Source organism: Haliotis rubra, unplaced genomic scaffold (genome assembly GCF_003918875.1).
Source record: "Haliotis rubra isolate DU_JTF1 unplaced genomic scaffold, ASM391887v1 Scf1000, whole genome shotgun sequence".
NCBI lineage: Eukaryota > Metazoa > Mollusca > Gastropoda > Lepetellida > Haliotidae > Haliotis > Haliotis rubra.
The window spans coordinates 229,198-255,217 of NW_025764894.1; the positions used below are offsets into that span (position 1 = coordinate 229,198).

Here is a 26,020-nt window from a genome sequence, read left to right on the forward strand (position 1 = left end):
GATAAAATCAATTAATCAATCAGCGTGTTATCGGTTAATCCTTTAATCGATGTTTGTTTTGTAACTCAGCTGATAATTCCTCTTACTGCACTTCCATGCGTATATTACATTAGATGTAATACATTTGCCACATCAGACCACAATTTATAATGATGAGCATTTACTCCAGGCACAAGAAATGTCAAATTGGAACCTTTGTCGGGTAATCTGAGTGGTGTTATCACTAATTATACCTTTAATAAATTCATTGACTGACCATCAAGTGAATGATGACAAATCACATTTGTGTAGGTTTAACCCATCAAACAAGGGTTACAGCAAGAGAGTAGTAATCGCTGTATTGCATGCAAGTTTGATTGCCTGAAAAAAAACTTATGGGCCGACACGGCTTTGAGGATACGAACAGACTTCATTGTCACAGAAGAAATATATATAAGCATTTGCTGTGTACTTAGTTAAAAACTGTATATACCTATGTACCTAAGTAAAATTTCAGATTTATTTTGCAATGATAAAGTGCGGTTGTTTAGTTCATGGATTCAAATATATCAAATGTGTGTTTTTGATATCATAGCATACGTAATAGACATCATATTTTTACATGATTAAATATTGAGTTAAAAAGCACAGAAATAGGATCAAATTGGATCAGTCATTAAACCATCCAAACATTTGAAAATCTGAAAAAAGCCTACACTGCTGGGATACTTGATTACAATCAGACAAGAACTACCGGGGATAGTTTCAAATAACGGCATCTGATGGATATCCACCCTTCCTAATGTCCCACTGATTAGGTTGAAGAAATTCCGCCAAGGCGGACAGTAGCCCATTCCCCGCATCCGTCACAGTCGAGGGAGCAGGGGCTGACCAGTTTGCAGCTAGGTTTCGTAATTAGACTGTTGGCGAGAAACATTAATTGCTCTGGATCAGTAGCCCTTTAATGCCTTTCATAAACTAAAAATCATAAACTATTTGTCTCTGGAATCATCTGTGATATGAACTTGTGTAGTGATTTCTCCAGAAATTATTCAACGTGATCGAAAGTGAATAATGTATTAAACATTTAGTCACCTTTTATTGTAAATGACAAAATTAATTAGTTACTCTATAATTTATTAAAGAAGGAATTCATTTGGGTTGTTTTTGCGGGATGTTCCTCTTTTGCCAGTCGGGCAAGTTGTTTGTTTAGGGATTAAGAGGATCACCAGACCATTTTAATAAGCAAGACAATGGTGGGGGATGACTGAGGAGATGACCAAGCCAAGAAAGACACAAGCGGACTATCATTTGTATTTTTATGTTCAGCATACATAAATGACCCAGAAAACGAAAATACAGAGAATTGAACGATAGACTACAGAGAGAAAAAGACTATCTTCAAGCAGGAAGGAAGACCATGATAGAATATGGAGATGCTGTTTCTCATCTTGTTGGACTTCAATTGTGTATGAACCATCATTGTGGACATTGCTGATGTATGATTGTGATTGTGATTAGTACTTTATCAATTTCTTATATTTACGCAGTTACATAATGCTAAATATTGTGTACATTTATGAGTGTTATGTGTTAGGTATGATTGTCATTAGTAATTTATCAATTTATGTATGCGAACATAAAAATACAAATGATAGTCCACTTGTGTCACCTGTGTGAATGGCCTGTTGTCTTTTCTCACTGTATCCTTGAGGTCGACAAGGACATGGTCTCTGTAGCTTGTGATCAAGTCGTCCCTGGTGTTAATCGTTGCTCAACAAGAAGGATAGCACCATCTCAAATGTGTTGTATCACGCTTGCTAGTCATAATTCGAAACTTATATCCCTGATACACTAAACTTCTACCACCGCGACCATTTGGAACAAACTGAACGTTCACCAAAGCATTTGCCATCATGGGATAAAGTGAATACTTGCCATAACATGGCACCTAATATTCCTTACAGTAAAACAGCATTGTTAGTTATTGCTGTTCTAGATACATGGAGATGTATGGGGAACATGGAGATGTATGGAGAACAGCCATGTAATAACTGAACCAAAATCATTCAATCTACTAGTGAATGCCATGTGGTATTAGTTGAGTAAACAAACCCAGTCGACCATGCCTCATAATCCTCTTACTCTTTAAATAAACAACTTGCCGGACTGGCAAAGGAGGATACAACCGTATTTGCCTCAGTCCGCCCGTGTGTGGACAACATAAGCAATTATCTATTAACAAGTTCATGATATTTCGTGAATATATGATGAAGCCCAATGCCATAAGAACGCTGGCGATGGTGATCCCTTGCTCTATGAACAAAATTCGGATCCTGTCGGCCAACGTGGTGTCTTCGTTCGGGACTCGATCGATGGTTTCCCGCATGCGGCTGATTTGGGACAGAAGCTGTTCTCGATTCGAGGAAGCGGATTCCAATCGAGTCCGTCTCTCGTCTTGTAAGTCACGCAACCGTTTTTCGATGATGGTTTTCAGAGACTCATCGACTTGGACCTGACTGAGTTTTATTTTCTCACGAGCGATGTGCTCATCGATTTTGTTCAGTTTCCACATATTGTTCACGAGTTCTCCACGAACGGTTCGCAATGCCCTGTCTAACCCTCGCAGTTCTCGAACAAGAAATTCGAATCCCGGCAAAGCCTCATTCCAGTATGTGTCTAATAGTGTTTCGATGCTGTCCGACGTTTCTTTAGCACATTGGGGTACGTCTCCGAGATTGCTGAGTTCGCAGATCACAAACTACTTTAGGTAGAAGTTGTTTGGGTTGTGCACCGCCGTAATCACATATGTTTAATTCATCGTGGATCAGTTGACCACCATGATGACTGGCTAGCATAGACAAGGCAAACGGTTTTCTCGTGTGTTTGCTCATGAGATCGATCTCTGGATGAGCTTTCAATCGCAACGTCCCGTCATCAATTTTGAACTTGGAATAGTCTCATCCCAACGGTTCGACGTAATTTTTATCTCGCCTCTATGTGTTGTAATATTCGTCTACGGTCTGCTTCAAAAGTTCGTTGCTAATGGTGTCGCCCATGAATGAGGTGTCTTCAACGTAATCCCCATCATCGAACGCACCAGCAGCCAAATCATCCATCGGAATGTCATCCATTATATTAATTATATTAAACTTATATATTTCATGTATATAACAATGTCCCAATACGGAAGAAAGTTAGATCCTTTCCGAAGATTAAGAGAGCCTCTCGGCATCAAAGCCGTGCGTCAGTCAGTGACCATCATCAATAACCGAGCAAGATAGATAAAAACAAACGCTGTTGGTTCGATTCCCCAGGCTGGGCAAGAATGACCTTATCATTCCCGGAATGGTCGACTGGCGTTTAGCATTGCGTTGACTTCCGACAATGACAAACTCGAGCTCGTGCGAAATGTCGGTCGTGCCATTGTCAAGAAAACCACCATCAAAATCAGCGGCAGCGAGGTGTTGAGTATAGATGACCGCGACGTGTTTTACTGTTACATGGATCTCTGGAAAAGCAAGGGCGAACACGATAACAATGTGTACCAAGGCATCTGTTCACCCGGCTGGGTATTTGTTTCTCTTTCCCACGCGATGGTGCAGCTGATTCAGCGTTCACTGATTTCAATTTAATAGCTTTGGCTGTTTTTTTATCGGTGAGACGAGTGATTTCGTGATTGATAGCCGACACCACTTGGGGTAGCCGCGCGACCCATTCGGTGTTGGGTTTATTTAGACTTATTTCCTGTGTGTACTGATGTCTGAATAAGTGCTCGGCAAAAGTCCTATTGAATCTCTCAAATATGGTTTGACTGCGATGAGCTCCAGCCCTGCCACGCCTGACTTGGACGTCGTGCTTGGCCAGCAGTTGTGACACGGCACCCATGAACTCCCATCCGGGATCGACTTGCAGCTCTGTGGGCCAACAGGAGTATATCTGTTTTCAAGTACAGGCTGTGGTAATCACCCAGATTCTTGCAGCCCAGTTTATTCCATACGTTAATCGCGTGCGAGTTATCGTCCTGGGTGATGGTCGAGTTGGTCAAGTTGCTGTAAAATCGGTTGATTGGAGGCAGTCGTGTCTTGTTGAACTTGGCCCAGCTGTACATGTATTCATAGGGGTAAACGCCTTTCCTCATTAATACAGGTTGAGTCTCGGCGTCGCTGTATTGATTGGTGATGTGGAAGTTGTTCGGGTCGTTGGCCTTGACCAAACTATCGAGAGACGACAGCAAGAATTGAATACTGTCGATGAATCTCAGACCGTTTAATGAGAAGGAGATGTGTTTTTCCATGTAGTAGTATATACAGTAGCGGTATGAGATCAAGTCCAACAAAAGACTCTGTAAGGCTTCATTTATGAAATAAAGCTTTTGTCAGCCCCGTATCTCTCTCCGCTATTGTATATACCAGGTGTGAACCCCCAGTTCACTTCCTGGTCACTATGACCGCGAACCAACACTTTCCTGATCACTTGACACTATGATAGCTCTATGTCGTGTTGACCTCGAGGAAACAGTTTAATGTGAATGAGCTGGTTACAGGATACCATTGGGATCACTCGACAAGGTAAGTGTTAAATATTTTGCTTGGGGGGTAACATTGTGCCGTATGGTATGATCAATAATTCCTCTCTGACGAAACCTCTCTCTGGCCCATCTTTCAAGTAGTACAAGTTCGGCTCGTCGGCTTTGATGTCCACTTTATCTATGTTGTAAGTTTTGACTGACCATGTCGGATCGGTTGCTCGTTTCCGAGTGTCCCCATCATGTTACCCTGGCTGGTAGAGGTACCTCACGAGGGCCCTGTCGGGTATCTGTTTCTCCTTCCCATGGGCTAGCAGTTAAAACACGGCACCCATGAAATCCCGCCTGGAGTCGACTTGCAGCTCTGTAGGCCATGTCAGCGGACTGCGTTTGTATGTGCGCTCGAATCCGCGGGCTACTTGGGCCGCATCTTTTACGGTTAAGGGCTCGGCTTCCTTGTAGTGGCTGGCAACGTCAACGACGGTTAGGGCATACTTGTACCTCCTGTCGTAGGGTAGGAACAGGAGGTCGGCCTATTGGGTACGGCAATGCCGAACTTTCTTCGAGGCACGTAGCGTGGTTCCGGTAAATAGATCTACCACAGGGCTTGTTTTTCAAGCCACGCTTTGGTCTCGTCTGGGGGTACTCTCGCCATTTTGGCAAGCTTGTGTATGGCACTAGCTCCTTTCCAGTACCCACGCGGGCTGTAGTAAATAGCCTCAAACTTTCTTTGGTTCCGTGACATCATATATATACACCTATGCTCTTGGTTCAATTTTCTCATGCCCATACGCGTACATGTTGATCCCGTCGATGGCTATCCAAAGCTTCGTGTCCATCGGTGATAGGGACGTCTTGTTTATCGTCAGTCTGTATATCTTGTGTTCATCGCTTCTCAGCGTGTTCATCTGATGCCTGAAGGTACGGGTCTTGAACAGGGTTTCCTTGAATCTGGCGTGTTTGATGAGTTTTTCACCACGTACTTCTTGACACCCTTCGCTTTTCGGATCTCACCGTTGTCGGCCTTCAGGATAGAGTACATCTTAGGCCTCAAGCCTATGTACTCGGCGATCGGCGTGCCGGCACACTCGTCCTTCATTTTACCGAGGACCTTTTTGTTAACCGTGCTGTGCATGGCATGGTCCTTCGGGTAGTCACTGGTGTCGTATAAATGGATGTGTTTTGCCATGTCCTCGTACACGTCTTCGGTTCAAATCTCCATCAGCAGGGAGTCCGTGTCCGTGTACAGCACTGTCGCCGTACTGCATCTTGAGCTCGTTGTAGTAAAAGTCCTACATCAGGTGCTTGGAGAGGTCGAGGATGCTCACGTAGACGGGTAGGTTGAATTTGATGTGGCTTTTCCTCATGTGCAGACCCGTGAAGATCCGGGGTAGAATAGGTCTCCAGCAACCCATGTGCTTGCCATAAAAAGGCGACTATCTTGTCGTAAGAGGCGACTAACGGGATCGGGTGGTCAGTTTCGTTGACTTGGTTGACACATGTCATCGGTTCCCACTTGCGCAGATCGATGCTCATGCTGTTGATCACTGGATTGTCTGGTCCAGACTCGATTATTTACAGACCGCTGCCATATAGCTGGAATATTGCTGAGTGCGGCGTAAATCTAAACTCACTCACTCCTCATGTGCAGGCCCACCAGGTCGTTTGTGAATATCTTGCTCCGGTTGAATGTCGGGCTGGCTATCAGTTTCCTGAGCTTGTCTTCCTCTTTCGACCAAACCAGCTTCATGGTCACGCGTTTTTGTAAATTCTCCATCGTCTTACCGAACACTGAGTTGTTCATGAGCTTGTAGAGGTTCTTCTTGAAGTCATTCTGATGTAGGGCTCGATCCAGGGGCTTTGGGTGAACTTGAGCACCCTATGAATTTTAGTCAGCCTCATACCCAGCGACAGGTACAGCTGCAGGTTGCGGTAGTGAACGATGTACTTGGTTTTGGTCATCAAGTTGGGTACGAGTTTTTCAACGGTGGCCACCCGTCCATCCAGCAGGTTCCGTTGGTAGTCAGACATCCAGTCCAGGTCTACCGTCAAACGTTCTGGAGCCAGGTGGAAGCTGTTGTGTGACTTGTGTAATGCTGTTGGATACTCCAAGTCCACTTCGAGTATGTAACCCTTCTCCGAATCCGGCAGTATGCTCATGACGTCTACCTCAGGCATACTTGCTCATGGCCCAGCCGTACAGGTTGTTGGCATCGAGGTAGAAGATGTGGGTGGTGGGCTTGCTAGAGTTGTTTGGCAGCCATGGAGATCCCGCCTTGCAATCCTTTCTCGATGAACAGGTGCATGTCATAATCGGTGAGCAATTCCAGCTTAACTCCGGTTTTCTTCAGCAAGGCACCCCAAGAGAGACCGGGGCTGGTGTAGTACCATGCAGGGTCGAGTTGATACTGCTTGAAACACGTCCTCCTAAACGTCTTGAACACGTCAGCCAGCAGGAGCACGTCCGTTCTCAAGTACAGGTCGTGGTAATCGCCCAGATTCTTGCAGTCCGGTTTATTCCATACGTTAATCGCTTGCGAGTAATCGTCTTGGGTGATTGTCGAGTCGGTCAGGTTGCTGTAAAACCGGTTGATGGCGGGTAGTCGGGTCTCGGCGAATTTGGCCCAGCCATACATGCACTCGTAGGGGGTAAACACCCTTCCTCATCAGCAGGGGCCGAGTCTCGGCGTCGGTGTATCGATCAGTGATACCAAACTGTCAAGAGACGACAGCAGGAACTGAACTGAATCGATGAACCTCAGGCCGTTCAGGGAGAAGGAGATGTATCTCTCCATGTGGTTGGGGATGCACGTCAGGTTGCCGTCGACCCTCGCGATGGCCTGCATGATCAAGTGAGAGTCGTACCCTCTCAAGTTGTGGAAGACCACGGGGATGTTGATCATTTTGGGGTTGATTCTGAGCTTGAGGTTGCACGCGCTGTGAGCAGCGCCTCTGTACTCACCAGTGACATGGCAGTGATCTCTCATCGAATCGCCGTTCAGCGGGCCATCGCACACATGGCAGTGAGTGCTGCAGCGGTGGCCTCGCCGGTCGGCTTTGGTCATACGTATGGGAACGACATTGTACAATTTCTTCCTGATGGCTTTCTCTTCCCATTACAAGCACTTTAGAAACTTTTCAGCCGCGTCGGGACCCCTGTACACTACGGGAGCTTTCGATTCCCCATCACATCGGACGACCACGTATCCGAACCCACAGACCTCGTGCTCCTGTTTGTGCGTGTTGGCGGTCGGCCCGATGTCAACGCTTTTGATCAAGGTTTCGAAGTCGGCGTACATGACATAAGGCACTGGCATCTGATTCTTGTGGTTGTCGAATTTTAGGACATTGTCGCCTTCCTTGGGCATGTCGATTCGTATGACCGTCTGCCCCACGCCCAGGCAATCCTCCCGGTGGGATTCTAATAAACCCCTATTGATACACAGTACTCTATCATGTAAGGCAGCTTAAAACCCACATTGACACACAGTACTGTGACATGTAAGGCAGCATATAACCCATATTGATACACAGTACTGTACCACGTAAGGCAGCATGTAACCATATTGATACGCAGTACTGTGACATGTAAGACAGCATATAACCCATATTGATATGCAGTACTCTATCATGTAAGGCAGCTTAAAACCCACATTGACACACAGTACTGTGACATGTAAGGCAGCATATAACCCATATTGATACACAGTACTGTACCACGTAAGGCAGCATGTAACCATATTGATACGCAGTACTGTGACACGTAAGACAGCATATAACCCATATTGATACGCAGTACTCTATCATGTAAGGCAGCTTAAAACCCACATTGACACACAGTACTGTGACATGTAAGACAGCATATAACCCATATCTATACACAGTACTGTGACGTGTAAGGCAGCATATAACCATGTTAATACACAGTACTGTCAAATGTAAGGCAGCATGTAACTCATATTGATATACAGTACTGTACCATGTAAGGCGGCATTTAACCCATATTGATACACATTAGTGTACAATGTAAGACTATATGTAACTCATTTTGATACACAGAAGTGTACCATATAGGGCAGCATTTAACCCATATTGATACACTGTGACATGAAAGGCAGCATATAACCCATATTGATACACAGTACTGTGACATGTAAGGCAGCATATAACCCATATTGATACACAGTACTCTACCATGTAAGACAGCATATATCCCATATTGATACACTATACTTGGCATGTAAGGCAGCATATAACCCATATTGGTACACAGTACTGTACCATGTAAGGCAGCTTATAACCCATATTGGTACACAGTACTGTGACATGTAAGACAGCATATAATCCATATTGATACACAGTACCGTGACATGTATGGAAGCTTTTAACCCATATTGATACACAGTACTGTATCAAGTGGGGCAGCATATAACTCATACTGATACACAGTACTGTCCTATGTAAGGCAGCATGTAAGGTTGTATGTAACTCATATTGATACACAGACAGGGCATGGTGGAGCTTATAAACTATCCAGTGATAAGCTCCGCTAAAACAGATAAAGTTACAACGTCTCGTTATACAAGTAACATTTACTGAATGAATAAATACGCAGCATGAAAGAACCAATGTCTTTATGTTTTCAATATCAACTTGCACTGTATCATCAACTTTCTGTGTTAGCGTTGTTAAGAATGGAAAGAAAAAACTTTTATCAAATTTCCATCAGCATTACGTGACAATTGAAAACATGGACTGTTGATGAAGGTGGAGCTTGGCTACCTACTATCTTGTCCACCTCGCTGAAACTTTATGCCATAGCTGTTCTCTAGATCTAATGCAACGCCACATATGTATTTAAGAAACATAGCCATTTAATCTGATTAAGAAACAATCGCAATGTCGTAAAATAAAATGCATACCTTTCTTTTATACGTCCGAGGCAGCGAAAAGGGCCTGTTTAGAAGTGGATGGTTAGACTCGTCACGTAACTTGTTTATGTTGATGTTGTCTCTAAGGCAATATCGATTTGTCTAAATATCCATTATTGGTAAGCAGATCTCCCGGCGAAGCGCTGTTTCCAAGAAACATCATAATGGATTGTTACTGTTGCGTACAACGTCACACATGTTTGACGGTAATTATTTCCCGTTCCATTTGGGAGGAACAGTTATAATCAATATTGCTTCAGCAACCGTTATGCTCAAAATGGTTGTCAATTTCAATTACTTAATCAATACAGACGCTCAGACTGAAATTTATAGCAGGTGACAGGTTTTCTAGTGCGTTGGTCAACACTCCTGACAGCCTGGCACTTGACCATGGGCCGCAGGGTTACTGAGATACCCTCAGTCATATAGTGAGTGAGTGCGTGAGTTTTGTTTTACGCCTCTTTTAGCAATATTCCAGCAATATCATGGCAGGGGACACCAGAAATGGGCTTAACACATTGTATCCGTGTGGGGAATCGAACCCGGGCCACCGGCGTCACGAGCGAACGCTTTAACCACTAGGCTACCCCACCGCCCCCTTAGTCATGTAGGACACCACGTTCATTGACAGCCGTTGCAAATTGATCTCTGCTGCACGATCTGGTATTCAAGCGGATGGTTTCACTGACAGTTTTATGCTTCTTTGTGCGTTTTATTTCTTAAATCTTTTTGCCTATTCTGTAAACACACACACATTAGTAGTCGCAGTAATAGCAATATTTAATAACAAGCCGTTTCGAGACATGTCAACCTGTCCATAGACTGTTAAAATCCCAAAAGAAAAGTTATAACTTAATAAAAAGCTGAAACGTTCTCTTTCATGTAATCAAAATACTTTGATGCATCGTTTGATAGTTTATCCATGTCTATTGTGGTATTACACAGATGTGATATACTTAAGCAACACGTACAAATAAATTTAGTCATACGACTACAGCCGCAAATATTCCAGTCCTGCAGCAACAACAGGTGTGCATCGTCTGCTGATATAAAATAATAATTTTAACCGGCATACCATAGATATTTTATGTGGTACAAGAAAAGGTAGGCAACGGCTTTGTGTTCCAACTAAATATCTGTTGTCAAATTTTTTTTCACATGACTGAAATAACTAAGATACAAAATGAGAAAGAAGAATTATATGCATGAAAGGCAGGCTGGGTGATTTTCGATACATATATATTTGTACTTGACATTTCAGCTATTGCAATTAGATGAATAGGAACCTGCTTTTCCCAACAGACATTTATAAGCGTGTTATCCTTTTGCTCCGCATACACCTACCCATGTAAACGACAGCGTGTTTTCGGCATACGTTGGTCTTTTTTTCCCTGGAAATCAAGCGTTATAAATATTTGTTTTACAGAAAACGACCAGGGTGCCGTGGTCCAAAAGGGATCTGAGCGCTAAGCTGACCGTAACTCCCATACCTTAACATAGTCTTACGACAAACCTAACGCTAAGGTTGTTTTGTACAGGTTATTGAGCAATAACATTAATGGGATGGGAAGATTCACAAGATACTTGTAAATATACAAGCGACATGACAAAGCCGTTATTTACTGAAACTTCCGATGTTTCTGACACTGAGAAATGTACATTTGACTCCGTCCAATCTGATTTTTTTATTGGTTCCCACGATTACCATGTCATATGTACAAAAGTGTTGTACATATAGATAGATAATGGTCATCATGTCAATATTATGATAATAAACATATATAAGTCAATAAAAACGAAATATGACCTCAGGTAAATATGGATACATTTTAAATTCATCAAAGTACTTGGAAGAGAAGGCCCAATTTATGATTGAAGTGTTCAACTTTATTATTTTGTTTGTATATATGGTTTTCCACAAAGAATATTTCTTTCAGAGTTTTTATAAATAAAGTTGTGTTTGGATGCATATTCTTAGTACTACATATGTAGATGTGTCTTTTTGCTGCAGTGATGATGTGATTTAGTAATATATTATGATTTAGAGTACCAAACCATATGTTTTGATAATAGCAATGGATGAGGGTATACGTTGTTAAGCCCCTTGTAAAAATCTATATTGAAAATCTATACGTTTTCTGTCTTGCAATCTTTTTCTGTATACTGTAAATATATACGTGGGGAAACAAATAAGGGAACACGTGAAAGCACAAGTGTTCCTTTATATTTTTCCAGATTTCTTTACACAAAGCTTATGAAGAAACCTGGAAAAAAATAAAGGAACACTTGTGCTGTCATGTGTTCCCTTATTTGTTTCCCTACGTATGTACATCTGTCCAGTCAAAGTCTTTTCAATAAATAACAGCTGCCACTTATTACAAATATTTGGGTGCATACCATTGGAAATAGGTTTATCATAAAAAGTCCTGCATCCTTTAGATGTTTCTACAAGATAGATCTGGCACTGGTCATTATTTAAATCCCTTACTGGTGTCAAATGACAGTGATTAAGAGTATATTTCCAAGAGTCAGGAAATATATGTAGCAAATATCTATAATATAAAAAAGTACCTTTGATACCATATATTTCCTTTAAGGATTCTATTGACAATAATCCACTTTCATCACAAATATCCCTAATTTTTATGATCCCTTTATCGCCCGCCCAATTTGGAGATTGCGAGAGTTATTATTACTTTTATTTCACCAGTAAGTGTTAAATTTCGTTTTCTATTAATTTCCTCCAGTCTTTTTCTGTTATTGATTACCCATAGGTCTTCAATGTCTGGTCTAAATTTAATACCTAGTAGATCAAATTGACCAACTACCCATTCAATTTTCAGATCATTACATATTGTATCAATAAATTTAGATTTTGATCCATTCCAGATTGCTTTTGATTTATCGAAATTAAGTTTCAAACCTTACATTTTGTAAAAAGTATCAATTGTGTTAATAACAGAGTACAAACCCTCTTCAGTCCCATCATGAAATAGTTCAGTATCATCAGCATATTGATCCAGTTTATATTCATTATCATTGACAACAATACCTTTGATGTTTTAATTATTTCTAATCATGCAACCAAACATCTCAGCAACAAAAAGGAAAAGATATAGGGATAGTGGGTCTCCCTATTTACATCCCCTTTCATTTGCAAAGAAGTCAGATATATTACCATGTTGGACGACACAAGATGTTGTTTCATAAGTTAATATATTGATCCATCTTATCAGTTCAGGGCCAAATTCAACTAGGTTGATAATATCTTTTGAAACAGTATCAAACGCTTTTTCAAAATCAGTCATAATCAGCAAACCAGGAATGCTTTGTTTCTTTGTTTCAAACATTACATCATTTAAGAATCTTGTATTTTCAATAATAGTCCTACCCGGTATAGAACCAGTTTGGTTAGAGGGAATATGTTCATCTAAAGTAGTTTTTAATCCGTGTGCAACGCAGGAGCTGATAATTTCATAAATAACATTAAGTAAAGTGATTTTCCTCCAGTTTTTAAGTAATGCTCTTTCTTTTTGGGATTTTGTAATACATGTGATAACACCCCTTTTCATATTCAAAGACATTTCACGTTTGGCTGATACATATTCAATAAATCCATAGATCCACATTTCACCGTCCAATCTGATTAAGGGTTACTATCATTCATTACAACTGATACAAAACTATATTAGGGAAGGGGTAATCTAAATTATCAAAAGGAGCAGGTGCCTAATCTTTGCACAGAACAAACTTTACAGGGATTAAGTTAATACATGTAGGCATGCATCAAAGGGATTAACAACAACAACTATGGATAGTGGTAATAAAGCAGTCACAACATGAGGAAGTCAAGTGTCCAAGACGTAGAAAATATACATGGCTGATAGGATTAATCATGGCTTGAATGCTCTGCTATGTTGTTTTAATCAGTTCATTTTATACAGATGGGATGAGATATCCTTGAACTCTGGTGATGGAGGGCTTGTGTCTGTGGATTTGAACTGCTTAAACTATGTTGATGTACATAAGTCTGTTCTTTGCTGCAGCACCTCACCCTCGCTGGACAAACACTGCATCTGCTGCACATAGACGCTCAATGTTCTTGTTTCGTAGTGAAGTTGACGACTGTCGTCGATGCAGTGGAGGAAGGGTTCTCCTGCTTCGGTCAAGGTCCGCTGTCTCTCAAGCTGAATCCCACGTCGGGAAGCAGGGTGAGGTGAAATCGGGTTTAAGGTCGTGCTTGAGAATATTCGCTCATATGACGACGTGCATGCGTGTGTATGTGTATGTGCGGCTGCTTGTACTAGCCCAGACTTAAGCTGGTTTTATAGTGCTAGCCCACTGAGATACCATGCCGCAGTGAAGCATGAATACCCCACTCAGACACATTATACTGACTCCGAGCCGACCAGTCCTTGTTGTACCCATTAATGCCGAGCGCCAGGCAGGGACCAATAAGTACCATATTTTAACGTCTTTTGGTATGACGCGGTCGGGGATCGAACCCGCGACCTTCCGCTCTCCGGGTGGACGCTCTCATCACTACACCACGGAGCCGGTCCGGGTGGCAGGGAGTCTAGGAATGGTCTTATGCCGCTGTCTGTAGAGAATGGTCTTGCGTGATGCGGAGGAAGGTATTTCCTTTACCAGGTCGTCTGGAACAACGTTCTGGTGGCATCGCAGTCGGGATACCTCATCTCCGTAGATGGTTGGAATAGGTGTTGTCTCCGTCTTTGCACGGTGGATTAGTGTGGATTAGAAGGCCTCCACATCCATCTGGAATTGCACTGGTTGGTGGGTGTGTTGCCACTGTAATTAAAATAAAATAGTCAAATGAGTCAAACAACAAACAAATTTAAGTCATACAATTTTAAGTCAAATCGGATATATATATTTAATATTATAATAATTCATAATATGTTCTTACCGGCATGACCGCTGGAAGGATGCGTTTCTAGGTAATCACTGACGCTTTCCATCCGGCGACTACACAGTTCCAATACTTCTCTTCTCGGAAGGTTTTCCTTCATCGGTACTTAAACCTGTCATAGATCAAGTGCTGAATCTTGGAACAACTGAAACTTCATGCCAGTTAAGAGGCCCGGGAAAGCCTCGTTTAAGAAAAACAGAGTTAAAAATGGTGTGGCTCACCGACAATGGTCGTAGTTGAGTGATCGTGTAGATGTGGCTCTCCCGGCAATGCTAATCCATGTTACCGCAAATAATGGATATCAAACTAGCTGCCTCACGTAGGTACTCAAACGCCTTTTATGAATTATTTATGATTATACAACCAATTATTTCTTTGAAGTATTTTAAGTTATGGGAGGGTGAAAGGAATTCAATGTTTTGTCCTTTTCTGATAACTGTTTGAGATAAGAGCTATTGTTGCTTCAGTTATTATGTTTACATTCCTGCTAAAAACTAAACAAAAGTAATTTAGAAGAATGACCATTTATTGCACGATTATACTTTATAAACAGTCATATATGTAACGCCTAACAACTCTTTCCGTTTCATAGCTGTTTTAATCAAACTTTATGACTAGATTTTCCAAAATCTGTATTTTTGCCGCCGTTGCGGTGATAACATTTTGATCTGAAGTTGAAACGTCACAATAAATTTTATGTGAAATTCATGTCCATACGTATCTGCTGATACAATATACAAACCATACAAACCAAAGTAGTTTGCATGAAGACCTAAATAGAAAAATACAAACATTTTTTTCTTGAGATCAAAAGCTGAAATTACCCTAATCCATACAATGACCTATTAGCATGTATCATTTTATTTCAGAACGGATTCTATGCAAAGGATACAAGATAATACAATCTACAATAAAAGCGGAGAATACAAGATTGAAGAACAAAATAAACATGAAAAGATTAATGTTAACTAAAAACTTCAACGAGAATAAAGAAGTCGCCCATCATATATCAACTACACAAACAAACGACAAGTCACTAAAACAATTTTAATCCATTGTGATCAATTGGTGACGTTTATTTGAAACAAAAACCCGGCAATGATTCCCTTACTCATGGTGGCTTTCGCGGCAACGAGGTTTGTACTTGAAATGTGGCTTTAGCGGCAATAGGTAATTATCAAGTGTGGCTTTCCGGGGCGGACACTTCACAGATCGAGTATTGGGGTCGCATGGTAATCTAACTTTGGTTTTCGCTTTACCGGGAATAGAAAGAAAGAAGAAAGAAAATATTTTATTTGTGTGTCACATGTTATATATAAAACATACATAGACTTTAAAACATTCAGTCAAATATAACATCCGGCCATATGGCCTATGAGACGCAAGGCACTATCTTATATCTAAAACAGATAATAGTAAATAAAATATCACAGCTTTGTAAGCAACAATGGAGTGTGTTATATATATTTAATTACATGACTAAAAAGTGCGTTTGTGTATGGTTACGGAGAAGAAAGAGTGTTATTATTTGTGTCACATGTTATATATGACACAAACATAGACACCTTAAGACACTCGATATAAAATATAACATCTGGCCATATACCTAGAACTACGGAAGGGTAGTATTAGACTTAGTATCTCCTACGTAGTAATAGGACTTAGATATTCCCACGTAGGACTTAGTATCTCCTACGTAGTAATAGGACTTAGATATTCCCACGTAGGACTTAGTATCTCCTACGTAGTAATAGGACTTAGATATTCCCACGTAGGACTTAGTATCTCCTACGTAGTAATAGGACTTAGATATTCCCACGTAGGACTTAGTATCTCCTACGTAGTAATAGGACTTAGATATTCCCACGTAGGACCTAGTATCTCCTACTTAGTAATAGGACTTAGATATTCCCACGTGGGACTTAGTATCTCCTACGTAGTAATAGGACTTAGATATTCCCACGTGGGACTTAGTATCTCCTACGTAGTAATAGGACTTAGATATTCCCACGTGGGACTTAGTATCTCCTACGTAGTAATAGGACTTAGATATTCCCACGTAGGACTTAGTATCTCCTACGTAGTAATAGGACTTAGATATTCCCACGTAGGACTTAGTATCTCCTACGTAGGACTTACTATCTCCTACGAAGGACTTAGTATCTCCTATGTAGGACTTAATATATCCTATATTACGTTAGGGTGACGTGGACCCTGTTCTAATTGCAGTTATGGAGGTTTGGGTATGGTAGTGTTTAATCTATCATACATACATCTATTCACACACACAAGCACACACACACAGAGGTGGGTGGAATGGTTGGGGTGAGGTTGTGATATGAAACTCGGGTTATAGCACGACCTCCGCAAGTTGTTGCTTGTCTTTATAGGGCTAGGTTGGATCGTATGCAACGCTCGTTTGCGGTTTTATTCGTAATTGTTTACAGGTTGACTTGACTGGGGTAGACAAGTGTTGAGTGCGGCGTAAAACAATACGAAATTCAAAAAGGCAAAGAATTGTCATTATAGTTATTTGTATAAATATAAGGGGATACGTACACATAGATTGCCACCGATAGTCCAAGACACGTCTGTACACGCAGATTATGATTCATATGCAACGACCTGTGGAATATCCAATGCATAATAGTAAAGTGTAAACAAAGTGCTACATATAACAGTGAACTAACTGCAACGCGTAATAGTAGAGCAAACTGAACGCAAGGCAGTAAAGTATAACAGTCGGTCCAACACAGTACTAAAGTGCAACAATTAGTTGAACACATGACTCTAATAGTGAAGGAAACAGTAGACTCTAATAGTAAATTCAAACACATGATAGTAGGCTCTAACAGTAAATGAAACACATAACTGTCCTACGTAGGAGATAGTAAGACCCCAAAAGATTTTCACCGTGGCCCTACTACGCTTCCGTATAAAACAAATATTAGTGATTAGTGAATAGAATATCACAATTCTATAAGTAACAGTGAAGTGTGGTATATTTAATTACATGACTACAAAGTGCGTTAACGTCTATTAAACATTTTAGTAACCAATGCAGCTAAGGGTTTTATAAATTTGAAATAACCTAGCATAAATGCGCATGCGGCCTGGTCAGAAGGTGACAAGAGAGATAAAAAGGGTTAATATTGAATACATTTTCCCACAGTCATATCGTAAATCCGAATATAGTGGACCAAAATATTGTTGACCAAACAGTTAACTTCGTCCTCAATCGTATTTTGACAACATTTTCAGATTCTATCGTCTAAAGGTGTTTTAGGGCGTGTAAATCTACCGACCTCTATTTCCAGAGTAGGGTGACACATTGTAACTTACTGCGATGAGATCTAGGTAGAATTTCTGTGATATATGGCTCAGCTGTTAACAGTTTCTTAAACTTTTTATAAGTACGGAGTGTATTCCCGTTAGGTTTCCCTCGGTCGTTCCAAAGTTTGAAATAACAAGAAACAAGAAATAAAGTTGGTCTGGCCTAAGTGAAATATTGCTAACATCTTCTGAAATGTGCTCACCAACTTGTGGTCACCAGACTTACCTTGAAACAGACTTTAACTAATCCCTCTATGGTTCTACGGGTGATTGCATTTTGTTGTTTTAAGACAAGTGGGCACAGAGGGGATAAACCCGTTTCTCAATGTATAGAAATGGTGTGTGTATTGTGTAGTGTGCAGATTAGCCAAGCAGAACGCTCTGTTCATCCTACGAGACCGTCCAGGCAGACGGTGAAAAAATCTCTATTCGTTAAGTCGGCGAATTACAGATACATGTCACAGTTAGAAGTACTTGATAACTGAACAGCAACTCAGCAACGCCACTCTTTTCCACCCCCAGCAAAGATTTCCCAAAACTCACTTCCCCCCACAATATAAACCCAATCCCTATCAATTTTGGCCTCGATCTTGAAGAATTTCTAACATCCCAACCAGTAGAAACCATCAAATCCCCACCACCAACAACCGTTACTAGTTCAAATACCCAACCCAACAACCAACGTCCCCACTTATCTCCCGAAGAACCCCAACAATCAAACAAAAAAGCATGCGACAAGGACACCCCTCCCCAACCACAACCCACCAAATACCTACTTCTAGCATTTGCCACAAATACAAACACACCACTAAACCAAACATATTCGACCAACAAATTTGACCTCTGCCTCAAAAAACAAAACATAACCTAGAAATACATCAATTTCTGCGGCAGAGGGTTCAAGGTTACATGTCCCGACCAAACATCGCTTAAAACACACTCAAACACACTCTCATAGACGGAAACACAATCAAATGGGAAGTTCCTCGGTGGCAGACACAAACACAAGGCGTCATACACATCGACAACAGAGAAACACAATCAGACATCCAAGAATACATACACATCGCCAACACAATCCCCACTCAACCCCAAATCATTGACTTCAAAACAATCAACACAAAGCTGCCAACACACAACAAGCCAAACACTCAGATCACCTTTCTCACCTTTAAATCCACCACACTACCCAATTACATAACATTCGGAGCCCTCAATTACAAATTACACCCCATTGCAAAAATCCCAACCAATGCAAAATCTGCTTCGCATACAATCACACCACAGACAACTACAGAAACCTTCCACTATGCCCCAGGTGTGGGTCGGACATGCATGACATTACAGAATGCACCCACGCTACATACTGCATACCTTGCAAATTACATGGAAACTCTGCAAATCAAAACACATGCCCCATCAAACAGACACAAATACTTTAACTTAACAAGCACGTCAAACACACCGACCTACCCAAACCAGCGTACAACCCATCAGCAACCACTCTCTCCCCTCTCTCTCACCCTCCACCCCCACCAATACCGCCTCTTCCACTAACACCTCCATCTCCTCTTACCATCCACCCCCACACCTCACTAAAACCTGCAACCCACGCCCTCTCCCAACCCCCACTTCCATCCCGTTCCAACCGAACAGAAACAACCAAACCCACCCCCATCACACCCTAAATCACACAAACCTAAGTCCCACACCCAGCCCAAACACTAAACCCATCACAAACCCCCAACACACCAAACAACTACTCCTACCCACCCCCAACCCCCCCTCACCTGTCCCACAAACCAACTCGCCCTAACTACTCTCTCAAAATTTCTGCCCCATCCATGGCAGAAAACTTCTATTCCAAATTACTGCAGTCATGGCTCTGACACAATGGAACTGTAACGGCCTCCGGGCCAACGGGCATGAGTTTAAGGCACTCATCGCCCAACACAAAATTCGCCCCAAATAATATTCTTACAAGAGACAAAATTATCACCTAAAACTGCCTTCAAAATCCCAGGCTACCATTTTATTAGGAACGATAGTAAATATCCCAGGACGCCCGGCCGGGGGCCTCGGAATGTTTAAAACAGATAAGCTAAACTATTCAGCAATTGACATTCCAACCACTAACCTAGAAGTCCTGGCTATTAAAACAACAATCAAAGGTAAAATTTTAACCTTTATTAACGTCTACAGAAGACCATCTAATAAATTAATATCTCAAGATTTGGACAACATATCAAAATTAATAACGCCCAACAACTTTATCCTCGGAGACCTCAACTCCCATCACCCATTATGGGGCACAAAACCCTTCAATGACTATAATGGCAATCTTCTATCCAACTGGCTAGACGACAACAATTTAATCACATTAAATGATAATCAACCCACTCGATATCCCTTATCTCGCTACCAATAACCCACAGCCATAGATTTAACAATCACCTCACCCACACTATCCAAATCTTCTTTATGGGAGGTCCATTCAGACACCTGGGGCAGTGACCACGGCCCCATCAACATCACCATATCCACAGTGCTTGCACCCCAAATACAACCAAACCCCAATACTACCACCACCATCACCCCATCCCCCCGACCCTTCGGAAATAAAATATAACTTACACAAAGCAGATTGGAACAAATTCACTAAATTATGCAAACAAGTAGATGCATCTAATATAAACAATACTGATACAGATGCTTTCAACACTTCCCTCACCAACACCATCATCGACATAACAAATACATGCATACCTAATTCTCGGATCACCCCTGCACAGTCCCATGGTGGAGCCCAGAAATTGTCAAAGTCAGAAAGGCAAGAAAAAAGGCCCTCAACCAATCAAAGAGGGACCGTTCAAACTTACATTTGGCTAAAAGACTCAGAAACAACACTGAACAGCTCATCACGGCAGCAAAAAAGGGTCATTGGAGGAAATTGTGCTCAACCCTGAGGCTAAATCAACATAATTCCAGGAAAATGGGAAATTCCAAAAACATAATTCAACCAAACCTTCCGAACCTCTCCACAAATAAAGAAAACGCCAACACAGTTGCTGCCCACTTCTCGGAAACTAGCAGCTCCACCAATTACCCATTACACTTCCAAAACACCATAAAAAACCTACCCCAATACTCACCTGAACCACCCCTCTCACATCTACCCATAAACAAAATTATAAACATCTACGAACTCAAAGCAGCACTTAAACACAAAAACACAGCCTCAGCCCCAGGTCCAGTAACATCACAAACACTATACTCAACAAACTATCGACAAGCATGCTCAACCTCACACTCACATTATTCAATTAAATCTGGAGCACAGGTAACATACCCTCTACTTGGAAAACAGCCAAGGTGGTGCCAATCCTAAAGCCAGGGAAACCCATTAACTCCTCAGATTCATTTCGGCCAATCTCCCTCACATCTCACCTATGTAAAACCCTAGAGTCTATAGTAAATAATAGACTAAAACATCAAATTTTAACTCATAATCTAATCAAGCAGGACCAGAGTGGCTTCACTCCAAATCGGCAAACTTTAAATCACATTTTACATTTGGAACAAGATATAAAGGTAGCGCAGGCACAAAAACAGTACACGCTGGCCATTTGTATTGACTTTAGCAAAGCTTTCGACATGGTTTGGCATAACGGCCTCATACAAAAACTCCAGGAAAATGCCATACACGGGCGTATTCTAAATTTCATACATTTTTTCCTTAATAACAGACAAATAATCTTCAAATCTCACAACACAATCTCGGACCCTTATACTCTAGAAAATGGAACCCCCCAGGGGAGCATAATATCCCCAACATTATTTAACTTCATGATAAAAGACATATTTCCGGAAAAGTGGCCAGAAATTTCTACTGCTAAATTTGCTGACGATATCTCATTTTGGACATCCTCTACTTCAGTAAACCAAGCCACAAGCAAAACTCAAAGAATGCTAAATCATATTCAAAACGGCCCAAAAATGGGGGTTCCATATAAATGTCAAAAACCCATGGGCATCTTATTATAAAAACAAAGAATGCAAAATTATACACCCAAAATACACTTTAATAATCAAGAAATCAAGTTCGAAAAAAAAGCAAAATTTCTAGGTGTAACTTTCGACCAACACATGACATGGACACCCGATATTAATAATTTGGTCAACTCCTGTCAAAATGATTTAAACCTCATGAGAGCAATCAGTGGTACCAACTGGGATGCCGACAAACACTCACTTATTAACATAGATAAAACCCTTATACATTTGACACTGGACTACGCTGCTCCAGTCCTCCACACCCTGTCCCCATCCAACCTACTAACACTAAATTCTATCCAATATAAAGCCCTTAAACAAGCCCTAGGCACTAAGACTGGCACCTCCCACAACATTCTTCTCCTACTCACAGGCATCCCTTCAATCAAGACGCGAATAAACCTAACTGCACTCAATTACTGACTTGGCGGGGCCCAACACAACCCAATTTATAAAATAATCACAACCAAGTACAAAAACGCCAAAAACTCCACCATCAAAAACTTTTAAAACAACCTGAACGAAACCCCTTTACTCACTCACCTAAATAGTCTGCTTCACTCACTCACAGTTAAACAACACCCACACACACCTCCCATAACAAGCTACATCCACGACAAACCCCCACCCACCACAGACACCAGCCTGGTAAGCACACTGCAAAATCTCCCTAAACACACTGACATTCACACCAAAACAAACCTCATCCAATCCCATATAAGCTTAATCTACCCCCACCACACTCACATATACACAGACGCATCGATCGGCACAAACAGACGCACAGGCATAGGCATACATGTACATCAAACACCCCCGATAACAACAAACCTCCACTATACAAACCACACCAATAACAATACAGCAGAATTTACAGCCATTTTAACTGCACACCATCTAATCCCCACCCTCCACCCTACCAACTTCCTAATACTAGCAGATTCCCTCAGTGCTATCAAACAACTCCAAAAACAAGCATTCAAAATCACGAACGACCTAATACACAACATCATTCTCCAGATTCACTCTTTACAACAATCAAACAAAAACATAGCATTAATGTGGATTCCAGGACGCACTCACAACCAAGGTAATAACATAGCAGATGCAGCAGCCAAACTAGCCACCACACAAACCTCTCCAACCATTAATGTCCACACATCCAAACCAGAAACCAAACAACTCATTAAATCACACACACTTAACCAAAATTACCAACACAACATCAACACAAACAAATCCACCTGGGTCAAATCCATCATAACCAAACCTATTAGCAAACCCCCACCTACTCAAACAACAAACATATACATATACTTATCACGAGATTAATCACCGGCATTACCAACCTAAACTACCCACTTTATAAACAAAATAGACACCCAGATGGACTATGCACACACTGTAATCTACCCGAAACAATTGAACATATATTTACACACTGCCACCTGCAACAAACAAACATCACCCAGTTACACAACTCCATACCAAGCAAATTCTGCAACAACATTCACCTTTTACTCAACCCACACAACCCACCCAACATATTCAACGCTATATCTCCTTTCCTCACAAACTCCAACTTAATGGGTAAAATTTAGACCATCCCAAACCAATTCTGTCACCTCTTCCCTCACTATTTAGACAAGGGACCCAAATTCACATTCCCCAGCGCGTCCGTCTTCTCCGACGTCCGCGCGCCCTTCCTAACATTTGGATCCGGTTTCTCTCTCCCACACAATAGCAACCACGCTCAACCTACCCGCTCACAGCCGCTACCTCAACCAAAGCCATTACATAACACCCCTTCCCCTAACTCATACCTGACAGCACACTATCGCTCTCAGCTCATACTTCAGCCTAGCATTTACAAACAACTCTCCCCCCACCCCTAAGTCAACTAAACTCATCCCCCACACCCTTACCTAACCAATATACCTACTATCTTATACCTACCGAAATACAGCCAACCTCAGCAAAACCCTCACTGCGTTTATTGCTCTCCCCCCCACCCCACCCCACCACACACACGTATTAACCCATTTTTCTTCCTTTACTAGGCCCCGTATTCCTACCAGTACACCTTAACTGTACCACCACCAACTTAAGCCCAAGTATGCTATACAACCACCATGCATTCCCCACATCCCCATCCCCCAACCCTTATTTACTATCTATTCAATTCTAACTCCTCTTATTATTAACGACTGCTTGATATTTATTTTTCTCTTTCCCTTTATAATTTCGGCTTTTATTTTATTTTACTATACTTTTATAAACGTTTTATTTAAAATTCAGGTACGTTTCAATCGCCTACATTTACATTGTTTTGGGTACGGTGGTTTATTCCTTATTCAATACATTATTAATTAATCTAACTAAAACCCGACCTACCCCGTCGGCGACATTGGCTAGGCTAAAAGCTGACGTTAAAGCTATAATTTCGTTCGTTCGTGTAGTGTGCAGATTTGCAAAGCAGAACGCGCTGTTCATCCTACGAGACCGTCCAGGCAGACGGTGAAAATACCTCTATTCGTTAAGTCGGCGAAACTCAGCTGCTCAGCTGCAACATCGAATGGGTGAGAAGCGTTTCACTTAACATCGACGCCAAATACTGTATAAAAATCTCGAACAACCTCTGCATTCTGCTTTTATACACCGTAGCTCTTTCCAAACGTATACATCAAGTTTCATTCCACATTTTCTTCTTAAAAAAAAATTCGATCACCAATTTCAGTCAAAGTGGAACTTGTTGCCATGGAAACACCAAAATATTTTATTCAGAATTCCAAAACTACCAAAAGGCACCAGTACACCACCAGATATGCGTACGTGCCAAGTTTGGTGAAGAAACATTGAACTGTTTTAGAGTTCTGCCCCGAAGAAAGCACTACCACTAATTTCAGTTTTAGTCCAGCTTATTGCCATGGAAACGCCAAACATATTTTATTCAGAATTCCAAAACTACCAAAAGGCACAAGTACACCACCAGATCTATCTATGTGCCAAGTTTGGTGAAGAAATAGTGAACGGTTTTAGAGTTCTGCTCCGGAAAAGACAAAACTGCACGGACTGACGGAGTCCATTTTAATATCCCCCGCAAAAACGCGTTGCGGGACATAACAAATAGCACAGCCATGAAGCTAATAAGCAGGAGGGATTAAGTTGTAAAACCAGTAACTACTAACGGGTGCTGATTGATAAAGTTTATAGTTTGGTCAGCTCTTCGAAGGCTATGGTACCCTTCGTCTGTCACTACCATCACAGCGCTCCTTACACGTTGCTTTATGCAATGAACGAAAAGCTGCTATTAAGAAGCCGCTTGTTATATTATTGGTATCTGTATGTGTGAATTGAATATTAAATGCCTGTATGGACTGACTGTGGGCATTTGATGCACATTTCTACAATGATTACATTTCAATAATGATAAATGTAGGATGGACGGTAAAATGATATTTTTTACAATTTTGAAAAAAAATAAAAAAATTCAGACACAAGAGAGCCTATGCATAGTTTAAATACATATTCAAGAGCACTTACCAGCTACAATTTTCCATCATGTGAATAACAAATAATATATTCCTCCTGAATTTCAACCCTATAATGATGGTTTTGTTAACAATGTTTGTTAACATAATTTTAATGGATTTCATTTGAATGACATGCGGTATATACATGCAGTTTGCTTTCAAACATAATCAGATAATTGTAAAGTTGTTTTTTACCTCGCTTTTAGCTTCCTTGTAATCCAGTTTGTTTTTCAAATTCTCACACAAACAAATCAAGACTGTAATTCTTTTTTCTCCCTGTATCAAGATATATATGCACTGAACCATTTTATAACTTTATTTGATATGTTTGTATGATAGTCCATGTGCACTTTATTTCATTACATTACACATGTATGACGTTTCAGCAGTGAATATTCATAATAATCTGTCAAATGTAAAAAAAAAATATATAGATACATAACGCATAGTCGTATTGAATGAATGGGGTTGAATTCGAATTTCTTTCTTTCATCTGAACAATATTTGATTTAAAACAATACTATCTCTGGCATATTAATTCCTGATAAACACACTTAATGCTACAGCTGTCTGAGCATTGTTGAATGAAATTCGGGATATAAAGTTAAATCTGGCTAAAGATGGTTTATAAGGGGAAAATGTATTGTCAACTTCTGTCACTAAAACAAGATACAAATGTCATTTATATCTTTACATGTATCGTAGACATCTTCTGGGATAGTCAGTTTGTGTT

The 26,020-nt window shown here is 41.0% G+C and overlaps 2 protein-coding genes and 1 long non-coding RNA gene across 3 annotated transcripts in view; 1 reads left to right on the plus strand and 2 right to left on the minus strand.

Moving 5' to 3' along the window:
* LOC124267022 overlaps positions 1-26,020 on the minus strand; it is a 289,774-nt gene that overhangs the window by 218,324 nt on the left and 45,430 nt on the right. The window lies entirely within an intron of this gene.
* LOC124267005 overlaps positions 1-26,020 on the minus strand; it is a 219,701-nt gene that overhangs the window by 134,327 nt on the left and 59,354 nt on the right. The gene's annotated exons all lie outside the window — the stretch shown is intronic.
* Positions 144-24,659, plus strand: LOC124267062. Its single transcript, XR_006895935.1, has 3 exons — positions 144-214; positions 6,967-6,969; positions 24,643-24,659. It is a non-coding gene; the product is annotated as an uncharacterized LOC124267062 (long non-coding RNA).